Below are 27,777 nucleotides of genomic sequence, written 5' to 3'. Positions count from 1 at the left end.
TTTCGAAGAACAGCCTTAAATATTGTAATTGTACTGTCACAATGCATCCACATAGTAGATTCATCCACTGTAGAAGAATCAAATGTGCCAGAAATTCTAATTGTTGTTTTTTCAACACAACTGAAATCCGAATGGATAGTAACGTTATTTACCTTTTATTTTCTTACACACCTACAAATACCAGTTACATATCTTTGCAATTAGTAGTTAATTCTATGGAATCTGTAACTTGCATATTTTATAAGTATGAATGAATTATTTAATTATATATAACAATTTGAAAAAGTATACTTTTATACATCATTATTTGGTTTGTTAAATGCAGGACTTTGCGCTTTCTTATTTACGTATTCTGATTGTCAGTGAAAACTTACTAAGACTGTATTTAATCTTAATTAGGTTTTTATCAGCTTTTTCGATTAACTTCTGCAGTTCATTTTTTCATGTGTTTAAAATAATCTTTTATTAAAATTAAATGAATTAATTAATCAGAATTATAAAAAATATGCATAAATTAATACATAACTAATTATTTATCATGCATTTAAAATTTTCTTTAAGGTATTTTATTAAATTATTTTAAATTTTCGTATTCCCTATTAGATATCTTCCTCTATGCCTAATAGATGGCGCTGCAACTCCGCAACCAACATTAATGTCGTTCTTCCTCTTCCAAAACAAAAATTTCAACTCAGCGCCATCACGTGGTCCTTATTCCTGACTGGGGCGGCGTTGCGAGCAATGATTATCAGAAACAGGGCGATCCGCTTGCTCTTAATACTCTCAGTCAAGCTATCGCATCCTCTTTGAATGGTCTTGCTTTATTCTTCGCAGGCTGTTCGCCAAAAGATCGCCAAATAAAAGGAAAATATCACATAATGTGAAGTGTGAATTCGCCGGATACACTGTGCATTGTTACGATGGAATGTTTTCTTATGCTAACTTAAACAACAGTAGATCTTAATTCATGACGTTAGGATGGAACAATAAATTTAATATATATGAATATTTTCCTTTTGTGGAGCTTACCACTTCCGTACTACAAGCTGCTGGCATCAGCGGTAAGTCGGAAAGTGTAGTTTAGTTTGTTTTAGTACCATTCTTGCCTGCGAATTTGAATAAATAAGAAAAAGTGAGAAACAGAGAAAACGATAGATAATAAAATGAAAACGATGGTTATTAAAGTTGATAGATTACGAACGAAACGAACCTTTTACGAATGATCACATCGAAGTTAAAAATAATGATTACACGTCTTTAAAATCGTGCAAACATAATAAAAATATCTATAAATTATAAAAACAACATAAGGAACATTAGAATAAAAAAAATTCCTCATTGAATCATGACTAAATGCTTTTTTGAAAACCACAAATAAATAATTCTTTACAATTTCTCAAATCGAATTTTTTTGATTGAAATCTGAAAAGGAAAAATGATGATTAGAAAAATAGCATTCATTAAATAAAGATTGTTGGAACTTTTCTCAATTATCATGGGAAGAAAATTATCAACATTATTTTAAAATAATTGTTTTCAGTAAAGCAATAATAAATAATTCGTCACAACTTATTATATCGAATTTTTCTTATATTAATGCGAAAGAAAAGAAAATGAAATAAACTGTATATTTTTCAAAATCTACTTTAAAAAAAAAAAAGAACGAAAGAAAGATTGTATTAATTCAAAAAGATCTTTGGAACTTTCATCAGTTTATTTAAGAAAATTATTATTAACTTTAATTTATTGATAATGTGAAGATTTACCAGCTCTAAACATGCATGCGAGAAATTATTAAATCAACTGGTTTTTGTTTTCACAAATAGATTAATTTTATCGGGGAAAATATTACAGATATTTTTAGCTAGATAAGGAAAAAATACCCTGAATGAGAAAAAATATATTGAGCTACAATTATAAAATAAACTTGATATTCAATGTCTTGAACAATTTGAATTATTTGTGAATTAGAATAAGTTTTTTTAATATCTATTTTGAATTAAAATACTGTTCTTAAAATAAATTCCGAATTTACTATCTCTCTTTTTATATGAGTATTAAGAATGTGATTTGCATAAGAACGCACAGGAACGCCATTCTGAAAAATTCCATTACTAGTTATTTAAAAATAAAAGAACATAGTTTAATTTATTAAGATAAAAAGACACACAGTAATGCTTGCAAACTAATTTTTAAATTATACCAAATTGCCAGCGCCTCTTACTATTGGACAAATTTTATAAATTTATCGCATGAAAAATGGTTTTTGCGTAGATTTTTAGCATTTACAAGGCAATTTTCAGTGTAAAATGTTTAGGGAGTAAGGCTAAGACAGACCTTTTTCAATGTATCTTTCCTAAGAAACTATTTATGATAAAATTTTCTGGGGATATTTGAGTGCTTTGATAATGTTTTAGCATTAACGGGAATATTTTTCAGTTATGAAAGATTTTTGCTCAAAAATGGTGAAAAAAAATTAAATATTTAATTATTTAAAAAAAATAAAAGTTCTGAATTCATGATTTAAAAAAAAAAAAGAAAAAAAAGAATTCTGCCGAAGGTATGTATTTAATAGTTATCACCGTGTAAACATGTATAAGTAAATATTCTGCAAAAAAGAAAAAAAACAATCTGAAGCAATATTTTGTTTAGATGCTAAGAAAAGGTACATCGAAGAAGGTCAGTTTTAGTAATATTGGTATATGCGTTATCGACCTCCCTTTAATTACTTGTTTTCTTCGAATTAAAAGAAAGATTTGACAAGTTCCGTATCAGTTAGCCAGTGGAGTGCACTCCAAACCGTCAAAACAGTTGCCGTACATAAAAAGTAAAAAAATTTAACTTGTTTGAAGGCCATAGAGTGGAGAAGTTTAATTTCTGGTAGTTTTCGCGATGTTTCGGCAGGTAATATCGATAGTCAACAAAGCATCATGATGTATTCCTAACTTAACTAATTTATATTATTTTTAAATCGTTAATATCCTCGTAACAAAATAATATTCTTTGAAATATATGGCATTATCGTATTTAACAATACTCGTGATATTATCATTGTCAATAAAGATACGATAGTATCATGTTCGATTGCTATCGTTTTTGATTTTCAAATTGTTAATATCTTTTTAACAAAATAAGATTCTTTAAAATATACGATATTATCGTACTTTAAAATACTCGCGATATTATCACTGTCAGTAAGCTATCGTTTTTTGATAATAGCAACGATGTTAGTGTATTCGATATTTAGCCATATTGATCACGATGTCTGAAAATGTGTCTAAACTTACCGTAAATATTAAACATATGAATTATCAGTGATTAACGTATATTCAATATCTACTGTAAGTGTTTGTTTTATAATATATAGTAGGAACAATTCATAAAATATTGTTATCGAATGTTAAAAATCATTTATGTTCAATGTTATGTGTTTATAACAAATACCACCACTTGTTATGCATAAAATTGTTTTAAAGCTATAAAGTGGAATTTTTTTTATTAAAAATTTTAAGTAATGAAAATTTAAATTAATTATTTTAAAATAATGTTATTATTTGAATTTAATGAATTTTTTTTTGTTTAAGTGCTTTTGCTTTTTTTTTCAAGTCGCCTAGAAAAAATAAGGAATCCTCATAGCAATTTATTACATTCGTATATTAATAATATTAACGAGGTTCTGTGTGTTATGAATCAAACTAAAATATTCAAATCTTTTGTAAGAAAAAAGTAAATTGTTTTGCAAAATCCTATGAAATCGCTCATTAAATCGTTCACATAATTATATTATTTCGAGTAGTGTAGTAGCTTCAGACTAAACAAATTATTCTATTATGGATAACAACTTAAATTATCTCTCTAATATTGATGTAAATACTGCGATTTAGAAACTGAAAATAGGCGATTTTGTTCAAACAATGAGTAATTTTGAGGCATCATTACACAAATTATTTTAAGACTGGATTAAAAAAAAATTATTTTAATTTAGAACAGTTAAACGAGAAGAACGCAAACTATTAATCAGAATCTCTTTGTTAAATGTACAGAAAATAATTCAGTATATAATATTTAGGGGTATGCTGTTGTCATAAGCCGACTTTTTAATTGTGCAACCACCATTTTTTTTTTCCATTGACAGAAAAAGTTACCTATTGACTGTTTAATATACTTTATGAGGTTTGAAAACTATTATGTTGACTGTGAATTAATTCACGTTTAAAAAAGTTTCTTTACAAGAAGTTGAAAATTTTGTAATTTCCTTTTAATTTATTATTAAACTAGCCGAATAATATCCGTTCTCCGTACGGGGTGAAATAAAGCAAGCAATAAAGAAAAATTAGTACTGAACAAAACTGAGACATTGTACATAAAACTGAAAACCAACATACAATTAAGGAAGCTAAATTATTCCACAAATTCTTTTTTATTTATTATTATTTTTGCCCTTGCCGATGACTTTACTTCATTAGATTAAGTAAAATACGTTTTTAGTAGTTCATTCCATAAAAACAATGATTAATTGCATTCAGTATCATTTGTTATGATGCTGCTGCTCGAGGTGAACTCAAATTTTGCCACTATCAAGCGATTTTCTTTAAGGGTACTTATCCTTTTCGAAGGCCCGAAAAACACTCTGCAGTATATATATTAAAACTGCATAGTTTTAATAAGTACCAAATATACTAACTGTACCAATATTAGTATATGTGGAACTAATTAAAACTGCACCACTATAAGTGCTTGTTACCAAAAATAATTAAATAACATTGGCTTCCATAACAGTATGACGATTTATTACGTTCTTTCTACGTGCATACAAATTGATATTAATTTCGCTTTTTAAGCACATAGCGTATTTTCTTTGTTGTTGTTTCAATTAGTAAACATTATCAAAATATACTAAGCATAATGTGCGTCAGTAATAATATAGGGATTTTTTTTACTATACTATTATTAATACTATCTCTCAAACGAATTAATACTATTTTTTTCTTAAAATTGTTTTTAGTACGGTAACTGAATTTTTTTTAAATTTAAATATTCAAATAATTTTAAATTCTTTAGTTTCATATAAACCTTTTTTTAAAGCAAAACTAGAAACAAAATATATTCGTATTTCAGATAACTTTGGAAGCGTTAATTTAGTGACGTTACCCGTCTATGTTACAACGTTCACGTTGATTTTTGAATTTATCTGACATAACGAATAAAAATAATTGAATACCTAAGAATGTGCAACAAACTCATTTTTAATGAAAGAAGTAAACTATCAAAATCAGTGAAGTAATTTTTAAAAAATTAAAAAAAAGAAAAGAAAAAGAAAACAGAATCGTCTGCGGTTTTATTTTTATCAATGGGAAGTTCTAGGTCAATGAAACAATTTCCATTTTCAAATGACTTTCCTGAACGATATAATTAAAACTGTTAAACGTTTTTTTAGGGCAAAAATAGTCCATTTCACCCACTTGCCAAATCTCAAGGGGCTCACTTAAATGGTTCTGGATTTATAAGAGAGACGGACACATAGATAAACTCTTCATTTTATTATCATAGATACGTAGAAAATATTAAATGTACCAGATAATTTTAATTTTGAAAACTGTGTTAAATCAGGATTATTTAGTCTTATTAACAATGGTAGATGGTAGCATATATGGCAACGCTACTTTTAAAAAGTAACGAGTAAAAGTACAAGTATTTTTAAAAAAAGTAACGAGTAAAAAGTAAAAAGTTCTTATTTTAAAAGTAACGAGTAAAAAGTACAAGTACTAAACAAAAAAAGTAACGATTTAAAAGTACATTTCTAGGAAATCGAAAATTCAAAGTAACCTAAAATTTTATTGAACGATATTCTTATGTTCTTTAATGTTTTTACAAAATTGTTGTTATTTATTTAATTATTTTTAATTTTGAAAGTTGTGGACATTAATTTATTTTTAAGTTCGGAAGAATATTATAATATAATTTTATAATATTATAGTATAATATAATTTTAAAATCAAATATAATTTTAATATCAAACTTTTTATGGATTTGCACGAAAAATAAATTTTATCTATTGATTTTAATTTTTAGTTTATTATTTTTATTTATTTAAATTACCATTGATTTAAAATTGTTTTACTCTATAGAAACGCGTTTTAAAAGCACAAGCATAAACAAAGCAAATACGGGGTTTCAGATAGCTTTGTGATCTTTGAGCTAGTAAAAAATAATTGAATGTGCCAGTATAAGTTGAAACAGAACAGTCTACAGTTTTATTTGTAACAAAAACTTATGCTGAAGTCATGCGAGAAAATCATCTTCCGAACATTTCTGCCTAACGGAATAATTAAAATTTGTAAACGAATTTTAGTTTCAGCGGCTAAATTAATACCTTCGAGTTTTCCAGAGTTAAAATAGTAATCAGGATACTAGTTGCATGACTTGTTATGAATAGGCTGGTAGCCCATTCATAAAAATACTAACGAGGCTAAGTTTTTTCCATCAAAATTTTCGGGTTCTACTTAATACGATCGTATCTGATTTATTAAAAATATATCAGGGGTAATTAAATTAAAAATTAGATAATGATATAGGTACTGAGAATGATATTGTATTCTACTACGAGTTGATAAGTTTATTTGTGTATAGCTCGTTAATTGTTTCTTTGCATTGATAACAATGATTTTGATCCATCAATATTTAAAACCAAATTTGGTGACACAACAAAACAAATGGAATAACCCAGAGGTATGGAGGATAAGAGATAACAAGGCTCTCTATATTCTAGAAAATACCAATTCGTCACGCTACAATGCTTGAAAAGAACTAATAACATCCAGCGTGTTCCATAATCCTCAACCTAACCATTTGAGGTTTTCATGGTTTTTCTCTCCGTGTAACGCAAATTCGGATTAGTTCCATCAAAAAGTCCTCCATGTAGGCAAATTTCTCCCAATGCTTGATCCAAGAATTTCGTTGTTTTCTGGATTGGGTTCAAAAATACAAGGCTACGGAGTTGAGCATTAGTATTCGTAAACCCAAAACATTGTGTTGGTGGTTCCACTACGATTATAATATATGCTTAATAAAATCTTTTTTTTTTCCCAATGCCCACCTGTGTTAACATCCGTCAATTCAGGCATTTACAGGGCGATTTTGTTGGCCTCTCTTTCAGGGGCACCATATTAGGTGGGTCAACATCGCTCCCACATTGAGAACAAATAGTACAGAGAAGGAAAGAACATCCATGCCTTGCCCGGTATTCGAACCCAGTACCTTTCTGATGCAAGGACAGTTCCCTGCCACCTACACAGGCCGGTCGGCCTTAATAAAATCTAAAAAAATATATTTTAAGGGTTTGCGATTCAGGATCAGCCTGTAAACTTTTTAATGTTATAAAATTCCTGTTTAATATAATAAATTTTAAAACTATATACCGTTAACGGTAACTTCAATATGACAGCATGATTTAATTCTAAGTACTATTTGCCTATAGTGCTTAAATTATACAATAAATAACTGTTTTGAAACTTTTAAAAATAATTTTTCTTAATATTTTCAAAACACTCTTCACAGCCTTTGAAGTTTATTTTAATGAGGGGTTCAAAATGAATAAATAAAATAAAAACCAACGAAGAAAAAAAATGATTAAAAACCAACCAAGAATTTTTCCTTTATCAATTATAGTAACTACTCGATTAATTGTGTTCTTTCCCTTGCTTATGAATATTCTACTGTTTTTTAAACAAGACGAGTTTTCTTAATTTATATTTGTTTTCCGTGCATGGAAAATTAATGAAGCAGCTACGCGAAAGTAATTTTTCTTTTGTTAAGAAAATTAGTGGTGTGTTCTGATACATTGTTTAAAAAAAGTACGTTTTGTTATTTTTATTCGATACTTTGATGAAAGAAATTTTTTAATCGTCTATGTTCTTGGTTGAAGTCAGTTAGCTTACTGTTAGTTTCTTAAATTTTTTTTTATCATTACTCTGTAATCAAATGTTTCAAATATTTGTAAATAAGAAATCGACCTGTATTTTTTTATAATATATTTAATAGCGAGTAATATATAGGAAATATTTTTTAGAGTGATAGGAAATATTTTTTTTCTCCTGATGCTATGAAGTATTTTGTTCAATAAAAATTATAGTTAATATGAGTTAGAGATTGAAAAGATAAAATGCTAATAAATGCTAGATATGCACATATACTGAAACAATAGAAGTTTATTATAAAAGATTCTTCAACAAATTCAACTAAAAATAGTGTAAGCTGTTACCATATGAACGGTAAAATTAAAATGGTATAAACACCGTATATTCTGGATTTATTAACCAGATTTATGTTTTTATTATTATTATTTTTTTTAAATTAGAAATGTCCGTACCTTATAGTATGGTAATTTTACCAAAATTTTTTCTATGTTTGTAATATATGTGCATTTAAAACGCATACATTTTTTAAAAGTAAACATAAAATAAAATGGATAAAAAAAATTAATTATATATCGTCAAATTATTTTATTCTTACAGATTTACTTCGACTAAAATATACTATGTACGTAAAAAAGCATATAAAAACTTTTTAGATAATCATAAAACAATTTGAATCGGAAATATTTTTTTAATTTGAACTATTTTATTCTAGTTCCACTTTTTGATCATGCATGACCATTTATTTGTATTATAACCTCTAGATATAACTTAGTTCCCTGTAACTTTCCCTCCTTTTCTTTTTAAAATATCGTTATTTTGAGCTCGATTTACTAATAGTATTCATATCTCGAGTGAAATATTTATATTTTGCAATTTTGGGACAGCATTGATTGATTGATCTATACATGTAAAAGATTAAAATTTTTCAAATTTGTAAAGCTTTATTCTCTTATATCCGTATTTTTTTTTTTTTTTTTTTTTTTTTTGCGGAATACATGTATTTTGCAATATTTGCAAAGCTTTGCTTTCTGACTTAGAATTTGAAATTTCTAGCAAAATATTAGAATTTTGCAACATTGGAAAAGTTTTGTTTCCTGATCATATCCGCATCTTTTGCGGAATATATATTTTGCATATTTGTAAAAGTTTCGTTACCTGATCTTACCTATATTTTTGCGGAATATATAGATTTTGCATATTTAAGGATTCGTTACTTGATCATGCCCATATCTTTTACGGAATATTTATATTTTGCACTTTGTTAAAGCTTTGTTCCCTGGTCATACTTCCTGTTCCTGATAATAATTATATTTTGTTATATCCGGATCTTTTGTGTAATATTTGTCTCCCTTACAATCTTGGTACAATTCTTTATCATATTCATATCTATTACGAAATATATGCATTTAGCTCATTTTCTAAATGCTTATGCAAAATGCCGACCAGTAAATCTGGTATTCGTTAGGTTTGCCAATTCTGAATGGCAAATTTTCCGAATACGGAAATATTATTCGAATTTCTATATCTGAACAAATAATAAATATTCATACAATTTTATGACGTTTTAAATAACATGAATAAACCTAAATATTTTATAATTTATTATCCTCTTGAATCAAGTATCTCGAATCTATATCTTGAAATCAAGTCAGAAGTAAACTAACATTTTTTTCTATAAGATTTGAACAAGATTCTTAATTAAAAACACATACATAATGGCTTCAGACTCTTAAATTATGCTTTTTGTATCTTATTATCTTATTATATTCGACAATATTTGATGCTTTCATTATTTTAGTGGTTAGCCTTATTAATTTCCGAAGAAACTTTTATCCTTGCAAATGCGATATTAAAATCAATATCATTTCTGATAATTATTTTAATTTAAATATTTTTTAAAAACAAATAGGCAAAGCAAACACTATCAAAACGAAAGTAATAATATAACTAATTTATTTTGCACTGAATCGCAATTTTTGATCATCTGAGTGCTTTATTTAACAACGTTAAAAACAAACACAGTCAATATTTATTTTAACTGTAAATCACAAATATTTGTATTTTGCCGGTATTTTAATAATTTTTTTCGCATTTTTCTAATTTTTTTATTATATAGTTATTTTATGGCTTCCTTATTTTTAGAAAGAACTTTTAAACTTCAAAACAGACTGACGAACTTACTTTGTTAGTTTATAATGCTTATAATTACGATTAGTTTTCGCCTAATGGAAATTTTTTTTATTTATTATAAACGTTTTCTTGTGTGTGTTTTTGCCCTTCCAAACATTTACTCGTGGAATTATGCAAATATTTCATACTAATTCATATTTATATAAATATAAAAAAACGATTATATTTTAAGCATATTTCCGACTATCTTTTGTTTAAAACTAAGTTATACATTTTGAATAAAACTAGTTAGCATTTTAATATTTTATAGTAGAACGAAATCACGACTATTGAAACTGATTGTCCCTACCTTAACAAAATATTACGAGATTTGAAATTGTAAATTTTTTTTTTAATTTAAACTTTAATGAATACCTAAAAATGATTAAAAGAAAAACGTATCTAAACTGAAATAAAGTATAAATTGAAAGAGTACAAGAAATAAAATTCAATGTTGCAAGGGAAGCAGTCCCTTCCAATTATTGTAATTTTACTCAGAAATAACTGAAATACACATTTTTATTAATAATGCTGTGTGATATAAGAATTTTAATATCAGGATATTTCACTACCTAATATCGATTCAAATCGGCAGGTAATATCGATTTTCAGCAAGTAATTCCTTGTAACAAAATCAGCTTCTTTAAAATATACGATATTACCATAGTTAATTATACTCGTGAAATTATCATTGTCAATAAAGATTCGAGTGTCTATTGTTATCGATAATACTAACAATGTTTACGAGTATTCAATATTTACCCGTATTAATCACGATGGCTGAAAATGTGTCTAAACTTACAGTAAATATTGAACATACGATTTATAGGTGATTAACGTATATTCAATATTTACTATGATATATAGTTCTTATAATATATCGTGACAATACCTTGTAAAATAGCTAGACCGGGTGTTAAAAATATTTTCAACGACTTATTTAAATATCAACTACCACTATTTGTTATGCATAAAATTGTTTTAAAGCTCTAAAAGTGGAAACGGAGAAAAAAATTATGGTAAAATTATTGTACTGTAAGATCTTGATTGTCCCTTCCTCAATTTGACAATTTCCCCTACTCAATATTATTACTGGTTAAAAAAAAAAGAGCAGAATTTTGGTTTAGAAAACTAAAATATAGGATATTTAAAACATTCATTTGGTAATTTTTCCGTTCATATGTCAACGGTTCTGAAACAGAAATTCTGGTTTTAAAAATTATAGTTCTTACTACCACACATTTAGTAAAAAATACAAAACAGAAAATTAAATTTAAATAAATAAAAGTTTTATGCCATGCTCTATGGTGAAATTACTAAAATTTATCACATTTACCAAATTTTATCCCTTATTATAAAACCACATTTTACTGTTAATTTTGCCAAAATCATTACCAAAGTGCTTCCGCAAAAATTTCAGAGCCTTATGTGTAGAGCCAGAAAAATTTTAAATTTTACCATAATCTGGTAGTTTAGACCATAATTTTTTTCTCAATGTAGATATAATTTTTTAATAGCAGTTTCGGATCACTTGTGACAAATCTAGCCATTAATCATGACCAGTGACCTTTCTTAAATGAAACAAGCCTCTGTCCATAAATTAATAATTAAAATAAACTTATTAAACTGGAATAGTTTTTATTGTTGCTAAATAAATTATAAATAAATATTCAGAAAATAATAACAATAAAAATATTTAGAAACAGTAATTCTTAATTGCCAGACGGGTGTGCCAGGAATCAAGGTGGCCCACCTCTGTCTATGTCCCAAGGATACGCGGAATATTCTTGCAGCACCACCCTTACAATTATTCGGATTAGCGTTCGATAATCTTCGAATCCTGCAAGCGATTCTCTCGTTTTGCCCCTCCTCTGACGATGCAAATGCCGAAGTTGTGTACAGTGTTCCATCAAATACAATGCATGGAAAATGATGGCGGTTTTAGCAATTTCAATGGCTCGATAAATCATCGTCCAGGAAATGTATTTCCCTACTCATGTAATTTTCGCGCTGCAACCGTGTTGAGCTGAAATTAATAACGGCCGAATGAGAGGAGGTAAGGGGGGAAGGGGAGAATGCCATCAGTTTACTTCCTGGGTCACGGGCAAGCCGCTCCCGTGAATTAACATTGTTACTATAAAAATAGTTCGAAGTATGTTATAGGAACATTTTAGGTGATTACAGTGTATAATAATTTGGAATGGTTATTGGTATAATTTGTGTTATGCAAAGATTCGGATTGTTATTTGTGTTCAATTAAATAAAAAAAAAATTGCAACAAATTAATTTCTACCTATTTTTTACACTTTGCGTCTATAACACACAAAATTTTTTTTTAATCTAACTATTAAAATATTTTTAATTTTATTAGTATTGTTAAACCATTAGGAACTAGTTCCCTATCTTAATCTAAAAAAAATTTTCTTTCAATTTTAGAACTTCAATTTATCATTGGCGAAAGGAATTTCATTTTGGGCCTGACCCTGAAAAACCGATTCATATCGGATTTGGGGCTTACTTATGCCCAACTCCGAGGTCATGTAATTTTGAAATCAATCCAAAAAAACACGGAAACTTCTCGGTTAGGTATTGGAACAAACTCGGTTTACTTTTTTACTTAACCAACCCACATTTTCGCTACATGGTGAGAAAAAACTCTGAACCTTCGCCTTCAATTTGAGGTCATCAATGTCCAATTCCGAAACTGCGTAATTTCGAAACTAACTCAAAAGACACGGAAACTTCCAAATCAAGTACTGGATCAAACTCTGCTCTGTGTAGCACTTTTTGATGATCCTAAACCATATTTGCGTTACATGAAGAGAAAAACATCCCGTAAACAGACTGTAACGATATTTTATCGCTAGGTTTAGTAGTATAAAAATTATCGAGGATTGCCAGAACTTGAAACAAGCGATTTGATAATATATTTACCTCTGTAAGGACAAACGTCTTTTTTAGGGAACCAAGAAGCAAAATTTAAAAGAAAAAATAGCGAGCCAATATAATTAATGTTCTGAAACTTTTAAAAATAGAAAAATGTTATAGTAGGAAAATTAGTTTAGAAATGTAACTACGATTACTTTTTAAAATTCCTTAAATTCAGATATAGGAGTAGCGATGATTTAATTAGCTAGCAAGTGTTTCTAAATGCTAATATAGTAGCCTATTTTTAGCAAAATTATTCATAATGTTCATGGTTTCACAAATTACTGTAAAACATAATATTTTTAATAAATTAATCCTTAATTAGGTTATACGCAAAATGATCGCTTTAACGAAATTATTATTAAAATACCAGCAAGGTGAAAGTTTGTATATATATATTCAACATTCTTTACAAATTTTAATTACTTTTTTGCTTTCTACATCGATTTAAATCCACAATAGGAATAAATTTCCCCATTCCCTGTTTTAAATAGCACTCTAAAATTTCTATTTATTTACAATTTTGACCTAGAACTGCCAAGAATTTAGGAAGAAGAGAGGTTAAATTTTGTAGTAGACCAAATTTTACAATTTTAAAGCATATTTTCCGTGGAATTTTTTTGTTTTCATTTCAATTATTTTTTATCATTGCAAATTATAGTTTTAGTTACATCTAGGACAGAAAAATATATGTAGAAAAAAATTATGGTAAAATTACCGTACTCTATGGTAAAGACATTTCTCTAAAAAAAAAACACATTTCTGATTATTAAACAGCAAAATATATGATCCTTGATCTATTAATTTGGTAATTTTCTGACCGTTATAACGGTTTTCCAGAAATTCTGGTTTTCATACATAAAGCTCTTATTACCTCACATTTAGTAACAATTGCGTAACTGAAAAGTATATTTAACCGAAGGAAAGGTTTTTATGCCATGTTCTATCTAAGGTATCATGATAAAATTACCAAATTTTATCTCATTAGCTGAATTTTAACACACATTTTAAAACAATATTTTAGTGTTAATTTTACCATAGCACTTCGGTAAAAAGTACCAATCTTTTTGCTGTTCCATAGAGCCAGAAACTGGATAAATTTTACCACATTCTAGTAGTCTTAGTACTTTTTTTTCTCAGTGAAGACAGAAAATCTTCACCCTTTTCTTTAAAACATACGCATTTTTTAAATGAATAGACTAACATGGTGTTTAGTTTTACAATCCCAAAATAAGGAATAACAAATTATAGATGTCTATCATGACTGTAATTTGAATTGAATCTGTTTGGAGTGGATGCAGATAATAGGACCAGATAGACTAAAACGGTTATTAACTTACGGTTTACAAATATATATTTTTTGTTTATTTTCAAATTTTAGTTATTTTTTCTTTCTGTCACGATTTAAGCACACAATACTTATAACAGTAGTAAATTTCTTCAATCCCCTATATTTTTTTTAAAAAATACTTTATAAGTTTTTTTTTATTTACAAATTTTACCTAATAATGCTAAGAACTTAGATAGAAGAGAGGTAAAAATTAAGTGGTAGACCAAATTTTATAGTTTTAAGCAAATTGAATTTTTATGTTTCCATTTAAATTATTTTTTATGATTCAAAATTATATTTTTAGTTGCATGTAGGACAGAAACTAAAGACAGAAAATCTCCACCCTTTTTTCAATCACGAGTATCCTTTTTTTAATGAATAAACTAACACGGTGTTTAGTTTTACAATCCCAAAATAAGGAATAACAACACATAGTGGTCTATCATGCCTGTAATTTGAATTGAATCTGTTTTGAGTGGATGCAGATAATAGGATCGGATAGACTAAAACGGTTATTAACTGTGTTTACAAATATATATTTTTTTGTTTATTTTCAAGTTTTAATTATTTTTTCTTTCTGTCACGATTTAAGCACACAATACTTATAATAGTAGTAAATCTCAACAATCCCCTATTTTTTTAAAAAAAAAAAAAACACTTTATAAGTTTTTTTTATTTACAAATTTTACCTAATAATGCTAAGAACTTAGATAGAAGGGAGGTAAAACTTAAGTGGTAGACCAAATTTTATAGTTTTAAGCAAATTGAATTTTTATGTTTTCATTTAAATTACATTTTATGATTCAGAATTATATTTTTAGTTGCATATAGGACAGAAACTAAAGACAGAAAATCTCCACCCTTTTTTCAATCACGAGTATCCTTTTTTTAATGAATAAACTAACACGGTGTTTAGTTTTACAATCCCAAAATAAGGAATAACAACACATAGTGGTCTATCATGCCTGTAATTTGAATTGAATCTGTTTTGAGTGGATGCAGATAATAGGGCCGGATAGACTAAAGAGAAAAGGGTTATGAGAAAGAGAACTCAGCAGGATGTCAAATCAAAACAGTGATTCGGTATTACGACATCAGCCACTGCTACTTTGTTCGATTTTAATTACTGCCCACAGGAGGGCGAACCAGTTGTTTCCTGAAAGTTAACAATGCTTTCATACAAAACTCCATGACATTGACCTTTAGTTTGTAATGGATTGTTTCAACAAGAGTGGGAAATGATTTTTTTTTAACTGCTTTGTTTATTTCAGTTGAAAAAATTGACATTGTGTGGAAAGTGTTTGCATGTGAGGCTACAGTGAGTTACATAGGAATGGAAAAAAAAAGAAAAAAGAATCGTCCCGAATAACTGGAACGTTCTGCTTCAGATTAGTGACATGGTATCGAAAAAAAGTACCAATACTTAGCATTGAAAAATTATCGGAAAAAAGTATTTGAACCACAAAAACTATAGAAATTAAGTATCCATACTACTCGATATTTTATAATATTGTTTTATATGTATCAAGGAACTACAGATTTTTTTGTAGATACATAAGCTTATTTAAACTTGAGCGTTCTGCTTCAGATTAGTGGCATAATATGGAAAGAAAGTATCAATACTTAGCATTGAAAAAGTATCGAGAAAAAAAAGTATTGGAACCTCAAAAACTATGTAAACTAAGTAACCATACTACTCGATACTTTAAAATATTGCTCCCATATGCATCAAGGAACTGGAGATTTTTTTGTAGATACATTAGCTTATTTAAACTTGAGCGTTCTGTTTCAGATTAGTGACATAATATCAAAAGAAATTACCAATACTTAGCATTGAAAAGTATTGAAAAAAAGTATTGGAACCTCAAAAACTATAAAAACTAAGTATCCATAATACTCGATACTTTATTGTTCTTCATATGTCAAGAAACTAGAGATTTTACTGTAGCTATTGTAGCTTATTTAAACTTGAACATTCTGCTTTAAATTAGTAACGTAATATCGAAAAAAAAATTTCAATAATTAGCACCGGGAAAATGCTGAAAGAAAATTATCGGTACCTTTAAAAACTATAGAAGCTAAGTATTCATGTTATTCTATACTTTATAATATTGTTCTATAAATATCAAAGAACTAGAGGTTTTTATTGCTGATATTTTTAGCTTAATGTTATTGATAGTAATATATTATTATCAATATTGAATGTGAATTAATAAACATCATTCACCAAATTTCCGCAATAATATAAGTTACGGTTAGCAAAAGCAATGGTTGAAATAAATTTCTGGACAAATTATAGCTGAATTATAGTTCAGAAAAAGCAAAATTAAAGTATCTAATTATACAGAACAATAAACATAGCAACATTATTAACTATACTAATACTTCATTATACTAGTTAATTTTACTCATATATATTTATTAAGTAGCATCATATAATTAACTAAGTTACGCAACCAGACATAAAAGGTTAGGTTCTTGAACCTTAAAGTTGGAGTGAATTTTTTTTAATGATTTAGAAAATCATTTTGGAATAATTTATGAAAGTCAAATAAATTAATTATTTAGGAAAATATAATACTAAAAATTTAATCAAAAAACCGATTGCACGAGTGAACCTTTTTATTCAATTTTCTTTTCGTTTATGTGAGTGTAAATTGTGTGAGTGTGCTATCTTAAAATGGATGAATCGCAAAATTTTAGCGCTTATTTATTACATTAAATTACTCGTACAACATTTAATGCAAAAAAATGATAATTGTTTCTTATTTTTTATAAGTTATACCAGTATTTACACTCACATAAGCACCGTAATTCTAAATGACACAACAAAATAGATTCAATAGTTCGTGAAAATCAAAAATGCGAAAATACGACTTTTTTAATGTAGTAAAAGGTGCTGATGGTGACATTATAGATTGATAAACTAAAATAACTTTTCGCATTAAAAAGTTCATTTTTTCGAGAAAAAAAAAGGAAATAAAATTGATGCAAATTGATAATTTAGACAAAATCAGTAGCATGAAAATTAGGCTCAGGAACTAATAATAACTATTACTTCAGCTACAAAAATAATTCAATTATGTCTATAAATTGGGAATAAACATTTAAAAGATTAATTTTTACTCAATATAAATTTTACTTATCAAAAGCCAAGAGAGTACAAAGCATTGTTCAAAATTTAATACTGAGAATGCATGAAAAAAATATTAATTATTCTGCAAATATTTATATATTCAATAATTATTTATATATTCAAATTTCGTTTAACGTAAATTTAATTTAATAGAATACTCCTTGCTTAAAATAAAATGATTGAAATAGGAAGTGATTTAATTATTCCATTATTATCAATTCTAATACCTTATATCTTCCTTATAAATAAATATTATCAAAAATTAAAATTTTATACGGAGAAAAATTTTTACAGTGACTTGTTCTGAAGATAACAATTACTTTTGTTTACTAGACTCAGTTAAATGTTATTAATGAATTTTATTTTTTGGAAGTAATATTATTTTCCGTTTCTTTAAGCAAATGGAAAAATTCTTTTAAGTTTTGTTTTATTGGAAGGCGTTTATATGTAAATTTAAAAGGCATTATTTTAATTACCTGTTTGTTTTTTTACCTGTTTGTTTACTGTAAATAAATTCAATGATACTCGAGTACAAAAGAAAACTTTACTAAATAACATTGGTAAGATGATAAAAGCGAATAAAATAATCACATAGTATGTGAAAAGAACTGACTTATCTAGACAACAAATAAACAAATAATTGAAAGGAAAAAATTAAATTAAGAAATTTCCCAATTGATTCTAAAACTAGTAAATGTAACGCATTTCTGTTCGACTTAATTAATGTTTCGTGTTATTTTTTTTAGTTAATATAAGGAATGTTTTATTATTTCAGCCCTTAAATTATTTTTAAAATCGCTGTCAAAAGTGAAATAACCGAAACAAAATTTGCAATTTGTATCATCCGTTAAGAGGCGATTAAAAGAAGATAATAAACCTGACCAATCTTTATCGAGATTGATATCAATGTAACTAAAATCAAACGCCTCTATACCATATTTTTTTTTTACATGAATTTGAAAATAGACCACAATAATTATTTATAATTCTATTTTACCACTTTTCATCCATTTGTCAAATGAACTGCTTTTTACGCTTTTAAGCTCCTCTTCTTCGATGGCTGGGACACCTTTATAGATCTGAAGAGCAAAACCCCGCAAAAAAGTAACTTTTTTTAAACCAGAAGGAACAAGAAAAAGGGGTCGTCCACCGACTAGGTGGCTGGCCGCATTTGAAAGGAACCTAAAGATATTAGTAATAACTAACTGGAAGGCCACGGCACAGAATAGATAAAGATGGCAAAAACTAATTGGGACGGCCTTGGCCTGTCATAGGCTGTAGTGTCCAAGAAGAAGAAGAAGAAGCCCCTCTTCATGGTGACAATTCATACATTCATTATAATTTCTGCACTTCAGAAACGCTTTCTTTTCATATTAATTTACGCATCCAATTTTAATTCTATTGCTAGGGAGTACATTGTTTTAACTTACTCCCTTGACAAGGAATCTAATTATGCATAATTAGGGTGGTGATAGCGGAACATCCTGTATTTTGGGGAAGACAAAGTACATAAAATTCCAGTTCCAGTAAGTGCGACAAAAACATTCTGTAGCATTCGATCCCTCATATATTAACTTCCTAACGTAATGTATCTTCGTAGACGACCTGGTACGAAATCGGACATGATTTTTGGAACGTGGAATGTTAGAACATTATATAGAGGAGGTGCAGTGAAAAAACTAACTGATCCACCTCTTCAGAAATTCTGATGCCGTCCCTGCCAAAAAAGTTACTTTTTCCACAATTGAAGGGACGAGACGTAGGGGACGACCACCTACAAGATGGATAGACGACGTTGAAAAGGACCTGAAGCTATTGGGAGTCAACCGATGGCGGGCCGTCGCACCGGACAGGGCCAGATGGAGGAAAATCAGCGAGTCAGCCTTGGCATGTGAAAGGCTGTTGCGCTTATGAAGAAGAAGAAGAACGTAATGTATATTGCCAACTACACCAAGTTATTTCGATCTGTTGTAATTATTTATCCTTAAAAACTTAACATCCTCCCCCATGACGAGGTGAGATCGAACTTTACATATTAATGTAAAGTTGATTTTTGCATTTTAAAAAACTAAATTTGAATTATTTTCTATTAGGAAGCTTACTAAATGCTCTCAATAGGAGGGCATATAATACCAGAAGTAATGCTGCCATTCCGCAAACATTACTTCTGGTTTATGCAAGGTGTAACTTAATAACTCTTGATATAAATTCTTAGAATCCTTGTCAAAACCGAAGTAAAAGAAACATATTTTAAGAGTCGCAAAGCAATATTTAAGGAAGGGTGAGAAAAAAATTTTAATGAGCAATTGCATTTAATCTCTCCTCCCTCAGGTTCATTCAATTTGGAATAGTACATAAGTCTTGTTTCATCATCTTCTTCTTCCATCAGCATTAAAGCTAATTGCTAACATTGGTTGTCTCAAGAAGCTTAAGCCATACCGATGAATCCGGCGCCAGTACTCTTCATCCCTTTACTCCTACACTGCTCAGCCACTTTTCCACACCATCTAACTATTTAGCAGACGGTCTGCCTCTTTTCCTTTTTCCCTCAGGCTTGAAGGGAATTATTTTTTTATTTTGTTTTTGTAGTGATACCGATATATATGTTAAAGTTACCGGTATATCTAAGACTATCGATATATATCTATACTGGATATAAATTACTCGTTAATGTTGAATTCTCTAAATTTACTAATCCTTAGTGACTGAATGACTGCAAATACTGAAATTAAGACTCTTTTATTAAGCCAAACTGTTTTATGCAACAATTAACAAGCATGGCTGAACATCAGAAATCAAATTAGAGCAGTTAAACTTTGCGAATCTACTATTGAAAGTTTGTAGTATTACTATTGTAGTATTACTATTGAAAGTTTGATGAAAAACATCAAAAACAATTTGACTGCCAATTGAATCTATGGGACTTTCTTATATAAACTTTTCACCTCTTTGCAGTTTTGCTCTGCAATCAAACAATTTTTTATGTTTTTTAATATTTTTCTTAATTCTTAGACATGTTTAAATAAAGTTTTCTTTCAATAACCCTATGGTATAGATTTCTTTCAAGGATTCCAAATGTACATATTAGGATATGTGTTTACGAGACAGCTTGATTATTCTTCATTATAATGCTAAAGTATTTCACTACTGTCAGACCACTCTGATGGATTTATAACATAGACTTATCCATCTTGACATGAATCCATCGGTTGATCTTGCTAAATAACTTGCAAATTTATTACAAACTAAATAACTTTGGTATTATAACTTCATTATAATGCCAAAGTATTTTACTACTGTCACACCACTCTGATGGATTTATTACATGATGGAAATCCATCTTTATATAAATCCATTGATTGGAATTACAAAATAGCTTGCAAATCTTAACTTGTAAATTTTAAAACGTGCTTCCATCAAAATATTTTTAAATTATAATCAATCATAAAGTTTCTATATTTTTGCATAAAAATTAAGAAATACGCCTCAATAGCATATCTTGTTTTTTTTAGACGTATTTTGAAAAATTGGTAAAATATTTTTCTTATTCTATTTATTTCCACCGAATTTTGTTTTTAGGACCCAACTTCTTTTCATCACCGAAACAACTTTTTGTAGTAAAACTCTCGAATTCTTGCATGCATAGAATTTAAAGAGCGTGATACGTGCCCTAGTGAATGAACCGGAGATTCGAGAATATCAGTTAAGGAAGCCAAACGCGTAAACATATCCGATTCGAACCAACATCAAAAAAGATGTTTGAAGCATACAAAATGAATATAAGAAACTGTCTGGTAGAATTTAAAATTTAAATTCCTCTAGATCCTATGCATAATAATGGAACCACACAACGGCCTATAGCGCCTAAAGAAAGCATGTTTGCTCGCGCCAAAACCCTTGACACTTTGATCGATTGCACTGTGTCTTGGCGAGTTTTTTTTTTTTTTTTACTTAGTATTTTCCAACATATACAGTTAGCTCCTTTCCATGCGTTGCAGTTTTCTTTGATTATGAGAGACGACTGATATTTAGAATAATATCTTCGAAGATAAACAGCACCAAAGGATTCTTCATCGCTGCCACTTTCCCTCCAGGAACTTTCATTTATTATAGTTCCACGTATGAAGCTATCATTTTTAAGTTTTCAGACTTAGGAAGTATGTTGAGAGTTTTGATAACAAAAAACTTCATTTTTGTGGCATGTTTTCTTTAGAACGCATCTTTTAGTCGCGGTATAGTTTCGGTTATTTAAGACTACTTTGATAGAAAATCGTGCCGATTTTGCTCGAAATGGACTTCAAAATTTCTCTTTTTGCTCAGACTATACGTTGCGGGTAGATTAGTTGCTTCTGCATTTTCACGTTTCAGTTACAAGATGTAATCCTCTTGAAAATATGAAAAAAAAGGTCTTAAATTGCTTCTGGAAACATTTTACAAAATATGTGTTCTGTTTTAAACTGATTGATTTTTAAAAATTTATAACTAAAAACATCCAAAGAACAATTTTCGTAACTAAATCATGTGACAGGAAGTCAAGATACCCATTCACTTTCTAATTTTAAATCAAGAATTTGTGGGGAAAAAAAGATGTTGCAAGCAGTAACTCTGTAAATCAAAGAAAACCGACTGCAAATCACATGACAATATTTCCAAATATTTAAATGAATTAAAAAACCATGTAGTGAAACTTTAAAAGTTTCCGCCATCAGCACGTCGTAATCAAAGAACGAATTTTTTATATTTAAAAACGTAATGGGAAAAAAAAACCTTGCGAAAACGACTTAAGTGCCACCTGAAGGAAATCTTTCCAACTATATATCTTTCTCTAACCGAAGCGGGGGTGCCATCCCATCTGAAGAGGATCAAAATTGTGATGGTATGTCTTCGGATCATCCTCAGGGATGTTGCCCAGACCGTCGCCAATTGCCCATTGTGCAGCTTCAGTGCGACGTAAATGAACTACAGATTAGTTAATAAATAAATAAAAATAAACAATTCGAGACTTACTATTTGCGTTGATACAAATATTATTTTTTTCTTTGTGTAAAAGTGGAGGTAGGGAGATTGAATCTCACTATAACTTCAATGTATCTATTTGCTGTCCGTCTCTAAACTGTGTTATGTTGCCTTCCTAACTCACCTATTAGCAAATCACTCTGTAACGTGGATGTAGCGGGTTCGAATTTCACTTTAACCCTATATGCATCTTTATGATGTTCTCTAATTTGTGATGTCTGATTTTCAATTTGACAAAGGAGTATAAAACGATTCTGTACTGAACACAGAAGTTTACATATATATGTGCAACAATAGTCAAAAAAACTTTTAATTACGCACCAATATGCGGGGTCTACTCTCGCCTAGCGCTATTGTCCGCTAAGCGCTCTGTAGCGAATCCTTCCGTAACCCAAGATGCATATTGGTACTGTCCTTCTCCGAATAATACTATCGGTCTTTTTACTTGACAAAATCTTATTAGCTGCACTTATTAATCGAGCACACATGTCTGCATGTACGTGTACCAATAAATAAATAAACATATAAATACATCAAGGGATCTCCTTGGCCAAGAGGTAGCGCCCTCCAAACGCTGCGCAAAGCGTGGAAGTAGCAGGTTTAAATCTCGCTGTTAACCTGGATATATCTTCGCGCCGTTCTCCTACTTAATAAAGGTTTATAAGCCTTCATTAAGCCCACAAACCTGTACATGTATATTATACCAAAACACAAAATAACAATAAATAAAGGGACCTCCCTGGCCGAGCGGTATCGCCGACCAAACGCTGCGTAAAGCGTGGAAGTAACAGGTTTAAATCTCGCTGTTAGCCTGGATATATCTTCGCGCCGTTCTCCTACTTAATAAAGGTTTATAAGCCTTCATTAAGCCCACAAACCTGTACATGTATATTATACCAAAACACAAAATAACAATAAATAAAGGGACCTCCCTGGCCGAGCGGTATCGCCGACCAAACGCTGCGTAAAGCGTGGAAGTAGCAGGTTTAAATCTCGCTGTTAGCCTGGATATATCTTCGCGCCGTTCTCCTACTTAATAAAGGTTTATAAGCCTTCATTAAGCCCACAAACCTGTACATGTATATTATACCAAAACACAAAATAGCAATAAATAAAGGGACCTCCCTGGCCGAGCGGTATCGCCGACCAAACGCTGCGCAAAGCGTGGAGGTAGCGGGTTCGAATCCCACCGTAACCCTGGATGTGCTCTTCGCGATATCCTTCTCTGAATTGTTCTATCTGTCTTTCTACTTGACAAAGGCTTATAAGCCTAAATTGAGCTCACAAGCCTGCAAATGCATGTGATTGCAATGAAGCAACAATAACTAAACGAATATCAACATACTATCACGTGAGTAATTTTTTACTATTTATAATCGAAATTCTTCAATTGTTAATAATGATTTCAGTTTTCATATAATAGTTCCTTTTGAGTTTATTCAAGCTTAAAAATAAATTTATCACCAAATAATATTATTCCGCTTCTTTATAAGAAAAACATTAATTTTAATTAGACAAAAATATGAAAAAGAAATTGATAAAACTAATCCTTTTGATACTAAATTTTATTCGTTAAATATTTATAATTTAAATGCGTCAATAACTGTGAAAGAAGAATTTTTTGGTTTTATAAAAGCAATTTGTATTAATTAAGTACTTTTAATAAAGGAGGTGATGACAACAAATCATGTGTTTTCAACCAAAAATAAAACATTAGTTTTAAAAGTTTTGTCTTTTCATTCTAAACCTTGAAATTTTCTGCCAATTTTATGCGTTCTAAGGATAGCAAAATATTTTTTGCGCAATTTATATAAAAGAATAATTAACTGGTTAATTAATCCGTTGAATTCAAAATGAAGCAAGGGAATTTATTCAAATTTAAAAGTAATTGAGCAGTTGTAAAATTGCAAAGTTTTTTTTTTTCAATTTTCCTAAAAGATTTTAAATTTGGAAATATCTGATCAACTAAATTTTTTATACATATTTTTATTTTAACGTTTAAGACATTATTTTCTACTCTTTTTTACCAGCAATATTTGGATATCAGAAAAGTTTCATGCTGTACTTAAATATAAACCGATTTCCTTTCCAATGTAGTGTAGAATTTTACTTTTTCAGTAAAGGTGCAATACTGCCTTAGGTATTTGAAATATAGTTGGGTTTTTGACTTCAAAAACTGGTTTTTGACATGGCAAGCGTCAAAATTATCGAAAACCTATTTTTTCCCTTCTGTTAACACACCATATAATAAATTTTATATCCGGTGTTGAATATCAGACTGAGTTTACGATGATCGATGTTCAACTCCGTAGCCTTGTAATCTTCAGCGCAACCCAGAAGATAAAAGAACTCCTGGATCAAGCATTGGGGCAAACTAACCTTTATGGAGAACTTTTTGATGAAACTAACCAGCATTTGCGTTACGTTGAGTTGAATTCTAAACTGGGGCAATAGTCACCACATTGGAATCATCGCCTCATCACCGTGCTTTGATTTGCGAACTTATAAGATGATATGGAATTGATTTTTTTATTTCATTTATTTTGTGTTCTTTCTTACATCAAGGATTTTACAAAAGAATTCTAGGGTCTATTGTCATCAATAATCATACATAATTTTTTGTCAAATATCTTTTGACAAAATTTTTGCTAATTTTAATGCTTTAAAAATTGAGATACACATTTTATTTACGTTTTAAGTACTTGAAATAAAATAAAAATGCAATGTCACCAAAAATCTGTGTTTTTGACATAACTGTAAAAACTCATCATGCGAGAAAATCATGTCAACCCTGTTTAAAAGTTTACAACTTAATATATACATATATATATATATATATATTTTACTTAATGTGTTCTAATTTTGTTTAAATTTTTTTGAGTGCTCCTCACACTATTGTATTGTACAATATTAGAAAGCACTCCTTCTTGGGGATATGATCGTGTGGGCTGATGATGTGATTATATCTTTTCTTTGTTTTGCTTTCCGGATTTTAAATTTTTTTTTATATCAAAAATTATATTTTTTTAAATTCTTTGGAAAAATATTTTTAATAATTTTCTTCTCTTGTCATTATTTTTTATTATTTTCCATTTTTTCTCAATATTTTAGCTTACATATATATATATATATATATATATATATATATATATATATATATATATATATATATATATATATTGGAGTCTATTTTAAAAGAATAAAATTTTCTGCCGTTTTGTTGAAAAATTATTCGAAACTGCTCTAGTAAGAATTTAATACATTGAGTTTTACAGTAGTAAAGATATAAATAAACTTAAAAAAAATAAATAAGTAAATGGCTACAATAAAATGAAACTTGAGGCGGGTGGTGTGTCGTTACTAAGCCACAAATGTTCCGTGTGGATATGCCATAATCCCATGTCATGTCATATGTCAAACGGCACAAATACTTTAAGCAGCTGAAGATTGACGTCACCTAACAACAAATGTTGCGGATTGGGAGGCAAAGCGTGATTTTTTTTTAAAACTGTAAACTAATATTTAAGCTTCTGAAAATAGCTTGAAATCCCAACATTCGCAAGTTTCTAAAAAAAAATATAATATTAGATATTTTAATTTATTTGTAATCTCTTGAATATTGCCACAACAACAAAGTATTCGTTATTAAAGGCGAAAGTTAATGTAATTCAACTTCCATCGACGATTTTCCGTGTTTTTTTAAAATTGCAAAGTTTTGTTAATATTTTGTATTAAACATTTGAAAGTAATATGCAATTTTTTAAACGTATTTTGAACTTAAGACTATTTAACACTTAAATGTATATTAACTATTCTAAATGAATTTTTTGTATTTTTTTTTTCTTTTTTGAACTTAAAGTTGGGCTTTTCCTGCGATATTTTAGTTAAATTTTATATAGATTAATATCCAATACATCAGTTAAATTTTTAAAAGTCATCTAAAATATTGGGCACCGACTGCGATTTTACTGAAATCAGGCGTCTGTAATTTGTGTTGCTGACTGAAAACATTCGTAAATCTTCGAAAAATATTCTTTTGGTTTAGTAATAAATATAAACCCACGAAGCAGATTCATATGGTCATGACCGAATATTTCAAAAATGGTGATCTTTGTTTCTTTAAAGAAGTGATGGAAATTTACGATCTACTTCATTCTGCTTAAGAAACTAGAAATTTATTCTCAAGAAATGTCATCAACAGATGGCGCTGCTAATTATATTCTCTGACTCTACCCTGTTGTTACTGCCAAAAACAAATTTTTATTTCTTGTTGCCAAACAATGAATTCGTATTTCTGGCTTAAGTTACCTCTTGTTTATGGGTAACTAATGCCACTAGGTTTTTCTTTTTCTTTTTTTTAATTTATTTATTCATTATTTCCTTAATATACGTGTCTTTGAAAATTTTAATGCATGTAAAGAAAAGGTAACTGTAGATTTAAGTTTTACAATATATGTCTACAAAGTATATGCTTTAGAATTAGCAGATGACGATAATTAGCAGATAATTGATACATCAGTTTGCTCGTATTCTTTAGATATATTAGCAATCTACACTATATTAAGGTATATTAGGATAAGAGATATATTAGAACGGTTGTGACAGATACGTTTCTCAGGTGAAATGTAACGAATGATTTGATCCATTATCATCATTTCTTTTTGGCTGATGCATGTTAGCGTAACAAACCCTCTATCAAATCAATGTTTTCATTAGTTGAGCTAATGTTTGGTTCATTGATTTAATTGGTTATGCAAGTTGAAGTTGTTACAATTGCTAAAAACAGAAAACGAGAAATCCTAAACAATGATAGACGACGCAAATCACAATTATTTGGCTCCAACTCTATCCAAAACGTTTCATTAAAACGACATCTAAAGATTTAAAAAATTAATGGCTAGTAATAAAGAAACATTTTTTATTATTAGCCATTACGGATATTGAAATTAGTTATCTTCCCATTTATCTAGTTCCAGTTCTAGTTAAAGTTCCAAAGTTCAGGTTTTTCTTTTTTTTAAAATGAAAGCTTTAAAGTATATATAAACATTTTTTTAAATGTTTAACCACATTTATTTTACCAGTGTATATATTTTATTTTAAAAGCGGTCGAAAATCTAAAATTCTCAGCATAGTTAAATCTATTAACGTTTCTGAAATCTTTTGACTAAATATGCAAGCAGCAGAATATAATCTATTTTATTTGTCGTTATTTCAATGCTGGCAGTTTAAAACAGAATTAACTACGTTATTGTTAAGAGATTAATGAATTTGAAAACAGTACT

The 27,777-nt window shown here is 28.8% G+C and overlaps 1 long non-coding RNA gene across 3 annotated transcripts in view; it reads left to right on the top strand.

Annotated features, from left to right (window-relative positions):
- The first annotated feature begins 750 nt into the window (after positions 1-750).
- Positions 751-27,777, top strand: part of LOC147815833 (uncharacterized) — a 376,705-nt gene continuing 349,678 nt past the window's right edge. For all 3 annotated transcript variants that reach the window (XR_015431408.1, XR_015431409.1, XR_015431411.1), the window contains exon 1: positions 751-1,061. This is a non-coding gene — a long non-coding RNA (uncharacterized LOC147815833). The remainder of the gene's footprint in view (positions 1,062-27,777) is intronic.

This window comes from Parasteatoda tepidariorum, chromosome 2 (genome assembly GCF_982258835.1).
Source record: "Parasteatoda tepidariorum strain Cologne lab strain chromosome 2, Ptep-v5.0, whole genome shotgun sequence".
NCBI lineage: Eukaryota > Metazoa > Arthropoda > Arachnida > Araneae > Theridiidae > Parasteatoda > Parasteatoda tepidariorum.
This window is presented reverse-complemented; position numbering and strand designations above follow the sequence as displayed.